Below are 9,880 nucleotides of genomic sequence, written 5' to 3' on the forward strand. Positions count from 1 at the left end.
GTATAAGGCAGACACGATCCCTGACTCCTCTAGAGGGGAAGACTGACACTAAACAATAAACATAAAGGAGTGAAGTGGGCATGAGAGCAGGACTGGGGTAAAAGCGTGACTCCTTAAAGGAGGTGGTCACTTCTCAGCTCCACCAAGAGTTTCGAGGCAGGAATATGAGCCCAATAGAGAGACTTCATCTGATTTTTAAAGAATGCCTCAAAGTCTTATGTACGAAATGCTCACAGGCTTGCGCTTTATCCTGTAACCACTGGCGTCTGTGGGGAGTTGTAGTATTTAGAACAGCCCACTCTCTGCCATCCAGGCTCAGGTGAGAGCCACTTCCTCCCCCCTTGCAGCTGGATGGGGCCGGCTGAGTAATTCTGGGCAAAGAGTTGTCAGAAGAAAAGACGTGTCACTTCCGGCTAGAGCATTCATTACCCGTTCAGGACTCTCCAGAACAGCTTTCTTTTCCTCTGGTTGGGTCATCAGCGGCGTTCAAGATGGTGGCTGCTTCATGACTTGGGGCCCATGAGTGACTGCAATTTCCAGAGCCCCCTCCCAAACCAGGGATGAGCCACTGAGATTTTGGGGTTTCTACTATATGCTCCAGTGATTCTCCACCAGAGTACGTTTTCTGGCCTGCATTGGACCTCATGCAGGGCAGGCCCAAGTGCTGGGACGGTCCCAGGATGATGGTGCCCATCCCTCGGGTGGGACAAATCTGAGATGTGTTCTACATGTCCCAGAATCTTCCAGAAGACCCCAGAGGGTTGCAACCCACTTCCTCACAGACCTCACCTGTTCATTAACATACCTGGGGTGGTTTCTTCCCTTCCCTGCCTCACTTCCTCATTCCTCCACTGGGGCCTCCTGGGACCACCTTCCAAATGAACTATTGCACTAGAATCTTTGTCTCTGGTCGGCTTCTGGAGGAACGCAACCCCAGACATCATCTTTCGGAAAGTCCCACCTCTGACCTCACTGCGGGGCTGACAACAGGAGCTAGACTGAGACTGTGGAGTGGGAAGTAGGCCAGACTCTCCCGGCTAAACACCAGATGCTGTGGCTCACAGGGCCTCTCGGAGGTTGAGTGCAGCTCAAGCCACTTCCATTTTTTCTTTTTTTTTTCTTTTTTTGAGGTTCTCAAATTATGAAAAAGAAGCACCAACACACGGTTACCAGCATTGTGGCTGACTTTCAATGCTCAGGCCTGTCAGAGCTGAGGTGGGAGTCTCAGTGGGGCCAGGGCCTGCCGGTGCTGGGCACTGAGGGTTCGGTTGGTGTTTCTATTCTCCGTGCAGAGGATTTGGTCGGAGCCATGAAGAGGGAGGAGGGATGGGAGTGGGTGGGGGGAAAGGTGAGCTGCGTGGAAACCACTCCTCCTCCCCTCAGCTCCTTTGCCCCTCTGGTTGATCATCATAACCTAATTTCTTCAGGGTAATGGAGTTAAGGCGTCCCTCGTCCTGCCTCTGATCTCCCGGCACGCATCTTCTGTGTGGTTGACAGGAAGGAAGAAAACCTCACTGTGACAGACAGCAACCACAGGACAAAGTGCTGGTTACATGGACCAGCAAAGCCATCTCTCGGTCTTCAGGGGCCTCCTTGGTTAGGAACTACACCCTCCCTACATCTCATAAGGTGAGGGGACATCTAAACCCCCCTTGAACTCACATTTGGGAAATCCAGCTTACCACTTAGTTCCCAGCTTCCCCTGGGAGCAGTTGTCTCCCCACGTGGTAATAGAGAGCAGTGGTTTGGTTTCATGGCTCAGGTTTCAGAGGGGCCTAAATCTATGCTGCTTCGCCCCCAGCCCCATTCCCCCAACTGCCTTCCTTTCCAGGCCCTCCTTTGTGGGGACAATTCACACCTTAAGAAAAACCTGTTAGCACTGACTAGGTGGGGCGGGTGGGGAGGATCTTGCAGAAAGGAATCTGGGGAAAAAGGAGGGAGGAAGGGATTCCTGTCTGGATAGCCTCAGGACTAAGGTGGGAGGGTGCCAGGAATTGGGTGGGAAGTACTGAGATCACAGGAGAAAAGAGCACCTTGAATCAGAAACACTTTGCCCCTACATTTTTATAACAAGTGTGCATTACACACACACACACAAATGTGGATGCTTATTCTTGCCGTTAAAAGAACCGAGTTCACAATAAGATGAGGCCAAACTGCCTCCTTAACCTCCCCAAACACTGTCATCAACAGTGGTGGAGACTTTGTTTTTCCTGCTCCTGTATCTTTCCTTTCCTGGGGGTAGGAGAGGACGGTTGTTGAGGTGACGCAGGGATGCAGCGCTGTACATTGCCATGTTGCTGTGCCAGGACCAAGGACGATTCGATTTTTCCTTGCAAAGGTGGTAACTGTTGTTGTGGAAATCACAGTGAGGGGATTTTTCTAAATTTTACCTACTATTTTGGGAGGCTATTTTAAGCTTTTCCAAATGTTTGCATCCATTTTTCTATTTGATCCATACCACAAATAGGGCATCTTTGACCTTGTGCAATAATCTTTGACCTCATCTCTAGATATTATCCTAGTGACCAGTGCATTTGGATATTAAACCAAGACGGGCGAGCACCTTCTATGATTAAGGGTCCCCACCCTCAGAGTGCCCGGGTTTTACTTCAAAGGGTCCAGCCTTTGGGAGAGAAATCAATCAGTTACCCAGACCTCAATATCTCCCCTGATCAAGTTTCTCCCTTCTGGACAAACCGTATTCTGATTTCTTGGTGCTCATTCGCGGTGCTCTCTGAGTCCTGACCTTCAGAACCCTTGAGATTCCCCTTTCCAGGGGGGAAAACAACACGTGGATTTGTAGCATTTGCCAATTCCCCCAGTGCAAATACTTCTGCCATAGCTGATTTCAAGTTACCGACAGTTTAACTACTCGCTCCTAAGACTCCTGAATTTTGAATAATTGGCCTCTCTTGAGCAGGTTCACGCTGCTTCTGACATACTATTGCCTGTGTCTGAAGCCTGAGTGAGGACATTCACTGTAGCACTGTGTGCAGTAGTAACAAGTTGGATACAACCTAAATGTCCATTAATAGAGGCTATTCTAAGTAAGAGATACAAAGGGACATTCAAAGGGACACTGTACAGTCATTTAAAAGATGAGGCAAATCTACATATAGAACAATCTCTAAGAGATTGGATTAAATGAAGAAAGAAAGGTGGAGGATGATATAGCAGGGATCACAAACCAAACACTTAATACACGAGTCGAGAAGGTAAAGCAAATGAATGAACCCAGCTAGGTGGACAATAGGGAATGGTGGGGACTGTGGACAAATGGAGACCATCCTCCGGCCGCAGCATTTTGTTGCCATGGGAGAACTGAAGAGCTTTCTTTACCAGGTCTTATTTTTTAAGGGAATGTGGAATCTGGATTTTTCTGTGACATTTTTCTACACATCAAAATATTGCATAGACCAAACCATACATGTGTACAGGCTGGACCTTGCTCATAGACTATAACCAGTGGTGAGGTCCTATTTTAAGAGGGGGGGGGGAAAGGAATGTTGACTTTATACATATTTTTGCAGGCCACCTCCTCCAGCCTATTGGGAGGGGTGTCTTTATTCAAGTTCTTCTCTGAAAAGAAAATTAGAAAAACATTCTTCCTTGACTAGAGCAAAGCTGGATTTTCATCCTCCACAGTGAGGTGCTTTTGTGCAGTGCACAATCTGCACAGCTGTTCATGTGGACCCTGCATGTAAGCTGTGTGGCTTAGTCACCAAAGGACTGACCCTGTACTCAGGTGAGTGACTAACCTGATTGGAGTCCCAACCCTAGTGGGAGGCAGGCAGGGATAAGAGATAACGTTGACCCCGTCTGCCTCTTGAATCCAGCGGTTCTCACTCCTGGTTGCGTACTAGAATCATCTGGGGAGTTTTAAAGACTTTGATGCCAAAATTGCACCCCAGAGCAAGGAAATGAGAACTTCTGCTAGAGAGTCCCATGCACACGTGTTTTTTTAAGTGCCTCAGGTGATGTCATCTTATACAGCCTTGGTTGAGAACTGCTGCTTTAAACAGTTTATTTGGCCAATTCTGACTTTGCTTGGAGAACGCAAGTGAATACCAAGCCCTTCAGAGCCCCACCTCCTTCAGCTCAGGTCGCTATAACAGAATACCTTCGAGTGGGTGGCTTCAACAAGACATTCATTTCTCACAGTTCTGGAGGTGGGAAGTCCACGACCAAGCTGCCAGCAATTCAGGTCCTGGTGAGAGCCCTCTTCCTGGCTTGAAGATGACCCCTTTTTCTGCTGTGTTCTCATATGGGGGTGGGAGGGAGTGGGGCGCAGGGGAGAGCAAGCTCTCTGGTCTCTTCTTATAAGGACACTGATCCCATCATGAGGACCCCCCCCCCCCCCTGATCTCCTCTAAACCTAATTACCTCCCAACGGCCTCATTTCCAATATCATCACATTGGGGGTTAGGGCTTCAACATATGAATTGTGGGAGGAGGGAAAGACACAATTCAGTCCACAGCACAACCCCTCTCTAAGATGTTCAGAAAAGTGTGTCTGTGGGTTGGGGCACTGGGGACAAGCGAACCCCTGGCCTCTGCTGGTCTTTAGCTGGGGACTGATGTGTATCCTCCAAGAAGCGTGTTCGGGTTCCATCCCAGGGCTTTCTCCTGGCATCTGCTGCCCAAGTCTAGGCAGTGGGCTGAGCCCCACCTGGGTCCAGTGCTGGGGACCTTCCTGAGTTTCTGCTACAACCTCCACCCAGGCCCTGCTGAGGCCGCCAGCCCCACAGCCTGACTGCAGTCACCACAGCCTGCCCCATGGCAGGGAGCATGCAGGACCGTCTGGGTCATGCTGACTGGGCCCCCTCTCTGCCTGTCCATGCCTCTGTACTGTCTTTCATCAGCAGAGGCAGCTTCACAGAGCCCCACGCCACTCAGAGTCTGAATGAGGCTTGGGCTGAGGCCCTCCTCCCTCGGTTCCCCTCCATCGCACACTATCTCCCCTCGGGGCCTTCAGCCCTGATTGTCTAGTCCCCCCTCATGAGGCACTAAGCCAGGAAACCGCCTTCAGCCTTCCCCTTCCCCTCTCTTAATTGCCTTCAAGCTCTTTGGTCACTTACATTCTCAAGGCATTTTCAGAAACGATGTTAATACTTGCACATTTTTAAAATCTCAAATTTTCAAAATAGCTGAAAAAGATGGAATGTTTGCATGCTGTAAATATTGACCTCTTACAATAGTTTCATCACAGTGAAATTATCCCCACAGAACATCAATGCCATAATAACTTGATTTCCACCACCATCCATTAAAAATAAGCCATGGAAAATGGAATTTTTCCAAAACGGAAATTTTACTTTGCCCCTTTTGGTTCTTTAATTTACATTCCACTGCCCACCCACCCCTCCCCCAATGTTATCCTGATGTATTATATGATTATGTTTTACAGTCTTTTAGTGATCGCTCTTCTGTACTTCTTGGAAATAATAATATGTTTAAGAATTGAAATTAAATTTATTTTTTTTATTTCCTGTGACGATAAAGTGTTAACACTGAGATGTTTTTAAATTTTTTCTTCTGGATTGATTAAAGGAGAATAATGGTCACCGATATCTCAAATTTCCCTTTTCTGTGGTGCCCTGGAAGTTTTTACACCTTGGGACAATAAACCACAGCAAAAGTCAGGAACAGAAAGTGTGACTTCCCTTTGTGAAGGGAGAGAGGGACCATTGTGCAGGGAGCAGCAGGCAAGTACAGCTGGTGAAAAGGGACAAAGGGAAGTTGAGGCGCTATACACTGATCCCCTAAACTCTCTCTGTGGCTCCTTGGGGTACCTGCACCCTCACTGGAATCCTGCTATTCTGAATCATGTTCCCACAAGGGGACTTGAACTGAGATATCAGCTCTGCAGATTTTGAACTTGCCAGCCTCCATAATCATGAAGCCAATTCCTTATAATAAATCTCCACTTTCCTCCCTTCTCCTCCCCTCCCCTTTCCTCTCCTCTCTTCTTCCCCACTCCCTTTCCCTTCTCACTTTCTTTCTCTCCCTCTAGGTAGGTAGATAGATAGATAGATAGATAGATAGATAGATAGATAGATAGATAGATAGATAGACAGGGAGCTATCCATACTATTGGTTCTGTTTCTTTGGAGAATTCTGACTTAATAGATTTTTTTTTTCCTTTTTCTCCCCAGCTTTATTTGAAATGTAATTTACATACAATAAAATTCGCCCATTTTAAGAGTGCCATTCTCTAAGTTGAGGCGATTGTATCCATGTGTGTAACTACCACCACTTTCAATAAAACATGTTTCTCATAGGCATATATTTTTAAAGATTAAATAGGGCTATGTATCAATTTAAATTCATTTTGGCCATAAGTGATAGGCAATGCAAAATAGCAGAGGCCTAAATAACATAGAGGAAGGCATGAACTATCCTGGGGACAATTCACAGTGTCTTCCCTGGGAGGGTCAATGTTTTATTTATTTATTTATTTTTTATTTTTTTTAGTACATGTGCTGCTGAAGTGAGCACTATTTTTATTTTCTTTCTTAAGGAGGGCTCAGCTCCCAGTGGCCCACGCGGGGATCGAACCAACAACCTTGGTGTTATTTGCACTATGCTCTAACCAACTGAGCTAACCGACCACCCACAGGAGTGTTGATGTTTTAAACAAAAAAAGCTAATCACTCAGTCTATCTGCTCTTAAAGCTCATTTTGGCAAAGTTTTCTCATCGTAGAAGCTTGGATATTTAATTGGCTTAGCATATAATAAATTTTATCAAACTCTAGAGAAGACCTCCTACGATCATCCTGAAAAGCACACTTACAATGTGACAAAATGAGCCCAGCTATTTTAAGGACACTTTACTTTGGAACGTCCCACCTCATGTCTTGTAAGAGATTTTGAAATGTACCCACATCCTGCATTAACATGATTTTTTGTTTTGTTGTAGAAACTTTTGACATTATTTTTGTGATTTAAATTATTAGATTATTATTCATTGAATTTTCTATGGGCCATGGCTTCTTGGCAATTACCACACATCACTTCGCATTCTTGTAAAGTGAGACAATCTAACCGACAAATTGTTTTCCATATATAGGGGCATTTTTTATGAAGGCTGAATCTCACAATTAATAATCCTGCTATAAAATTATGTTTTGTAGTCAGAGTAATTTCTATCTTATGTTTTTCTCTTTGTATTTTGGAGTCAATCGTTTGCCTTTTTTTTTTTTTTAAGTCTCAAACAGGGTCTGAAAAGTCCGTAGGCTCTGAGAACTGTGCACAACTATGTATCAGGAATGCAAATAACAGACAGCCCAACATACAGTGGTCTAAACAGAAGAGGCTTATTTTTCGCTCAAGACCAGAAATCAAGAAGTGGCAGTCCAAAGCTGGTGTAATGACTCAACAAGTCCATTAATGTCTCAGGCTTCCTCTACTTTCTTGCTCCATCATTTTTAGCACATTGGTTTTCATCTCCTGATTGCAAGGGCATCACATCCTGCAGGCATCACATCCGTGCTCCGGACAAGAGCAATAGTGAAGGAAGAAAGGCCTTGCTGGTTGCCTGTGTCCTTTTCGTTTTGGGGAAGGGACCAAAATCTTCTCCAGGACGCCCTCTGCAGCCTTCCCTTTATATAGCCACCCCTAGCTTCAAGGGGGAAAGGGCTGGAAAATCTCATGTGTAGCCTTCTGGCTTCTAGGTAAGGGAGAAGAGTTTTAAGAGTGGATATGGAGACAGCCCACCTATAGTGGCTGCCAAAGAACTTTAGGAGTGAGGGCATAAAACAACCTGAATGGCTAAGTTCAGAGCCAGAAAGGTGATCGCTGCTGTTGTAACTAATGAGCAACTAGCTCATATTCAAAATTTGAGCCTTGAAAAAAATGGTTTCTGAAACTAAAATACCCCATAGCTTTCTATTGTATAATTAAACATTAATATTCTAACTCGGTGGTTCTCAAACTTCCGTGTACACCAGCATCACCTGGAGACCTTGTTAAAACACAGACTGCTGGGCCCACCCAGTAGATCAGAGTGGGGCCTGAGAATTTGCATTTCGAACAAATTCCCAAGGGGCTACTACTGATCTTAGAACCACATTTGGAAAACCACCAGTCTTGCCACTCTCTTATTTTAACAGACATTTTCCATCTTTTCTCTCTTCTACCAGAGCTGTGAATCGTAACTTTGTCACGGTGAAAAGTGGGGGAAGGGTGTTGCAGGCAGAAGGAACAATATGGATAAAGGGCCCACCAGGGACAACTGTTGTTTTTGCGTGCCAGCAGCCATTTTCCCTCTTCAGGTAACAGTACCTTGGTTTCTATTTGGGGAAGTCACTGTATGTAGCGCTTGAGTTTAAGGTGGGGTAGATTCTTCCTCTGGTGCTGGTGGGGAGGGTGGGAGACACGAGACCAGGATTGACTAATCAGTGTGTCCTCCCCAATCCTACCCACGGTGATTAGTTCAGGGGTGGTCACGTCACCTCAGCTGATTCACTGAGGGTTAACCACAGGCCCTTTGGAACTGGGAGGAAGTGAGAGCACTCCTTCCACGAGGGTAGCTAATTAGGATGCAAGCTGAGGGACGGCTTCACATCCCTTTGGGGGAGACTGAGAATGAAGATAAGAAATATAGCAGAGACGAAAGGCAACCAATGGAGACTACAGCCGTCCACTCCTGAAGCCAGCTTTCTCAGACACCTTCCCGTTGTCCGAGCCAATACACTCTCTTTTAGGCTTAAGCCAGTTTGAATTGGGTTTCTGTCTCTTGTAACTGAGAGAGTTCTGACTAACCCAAAACAAGACAGGAAAGGGCTTGGTGCAACTTTGAGGAAGTGAAAGAAGGCATAGAGACCAAGCGGAAAGCAGCACAAGATGAGCAGCCAGGGGCCAGGTCACAGAGGGCTCGGAGGCCACAATAAGTATTTTGAATTTTTAACTCAGTGAACCGTGAAGCCACTAGATGGTCTGAAGCACAAGAGTCGCATGAAAATGGCTTCGTCAGGGACATAGGCTGTGAAAATATGTGGTTATTAGCTTCCCGAAACCAACAAATATTTTAGGTTATCACGTGTTGACTTCACTGAAATTCTGCCGTTAAGGGCACTGGTTGCTGGGACTCCTGTCCAAACTCCTGCAGTGAGCTCTTTGGTTATGAGCCATCAAAAAGAAGGCAGAATAATACAAAAGTATTCCAGGGATAATAGCCACAAGAATAAACTGATCCATTCTTTAAAAAAAAAACAAGAAGGAACCGTGTGTGTGCATTGATTGTATTATCTACAAGGACTTCCCCAAACCAATAACAGTGATTGCAATAGAGGAGTGGGTTTTCTTCTTCACACACTTTTACAACAAGCATGTATAACTTTTCTCTCTCTCTCTCTTTTTTTTTTTAAGAAGGGCGCAGTTCAAAGTGGCCCATGAGGGGATTGAACCGGCAACTTGGTGTTAGTAGCAACACGCGCTAACCAACTGAGCTAACCAGCCACCCACATGTATAACTTTTAAAATAAATAAAGAACAAATATTCTAACTGTTGGGAGATAATTATGTCCATACCTATGAAAAATTTTAAATGCATACCCTCTTCCTTTTAACCATCATTTCCACAGTGGGGCTTCTCTCTTGTGGAACAGGGATTAGCAAACTTTCTCTGTAAAGGGCCAGATCGTAAACATTTTAGGCTTTGTGTGCCATCCGGTCTCTGTCTCAGGGACTGGGCTCTGCTAAGGCAGTGGGAAAGCAGGTAGAGACATTATGTAAATGAATGAGTTTGGCTGTGTTCCAATAAAACTTTATTTACAAAAATAGGTGCTGGGCTGGATTTGGTCTGTGGAACATGGTTTGCTGATACCTGCCACACAAAAGAGAACATATGAGGATATAGGTGTCAGGATATTTATT

At 45.6% G+C, this 9,880-nt stretch overlaps 1 long non-coding RNA gene across 1 annotated transcript; it reads left to right on the forward strand.

The window, feature by feature from the left end:
- The first annotated feature begins 4,041 nt into the window (after nt 1–4,041).
- On the forward strand, nt 4,042–9,505 carry LOC141568219 (uncharacterized). Its single transcript, XR_012491271.1, has 3 exons — nt 4,042–4,213; nt 8,146–8,277; nt 9,374–9,505. It is a non-coding gene; the product is annotated as an uncharacterized LOC141568219 (long non-coding RNA).
- Nucleotides 9,506–9,880: the final 375 nt, after the last annotated feature.

The sequence above is a fragment of the Rhinolophus sinicus genome, linkage group LG13 (genome assembly GCF_036562045.2).
Source record: "Rhinolophus sinicus isolate RSC01 linkage group LG13, ASM3656204v1, whole genome shotgun sequence".
Lineage (NCBI taxonomy): Eukaryota > Metazoa > Chordata > Mammalia > Chiroptera > Rhinolophidae > Rhinolophus > Rhinolophus sinicus.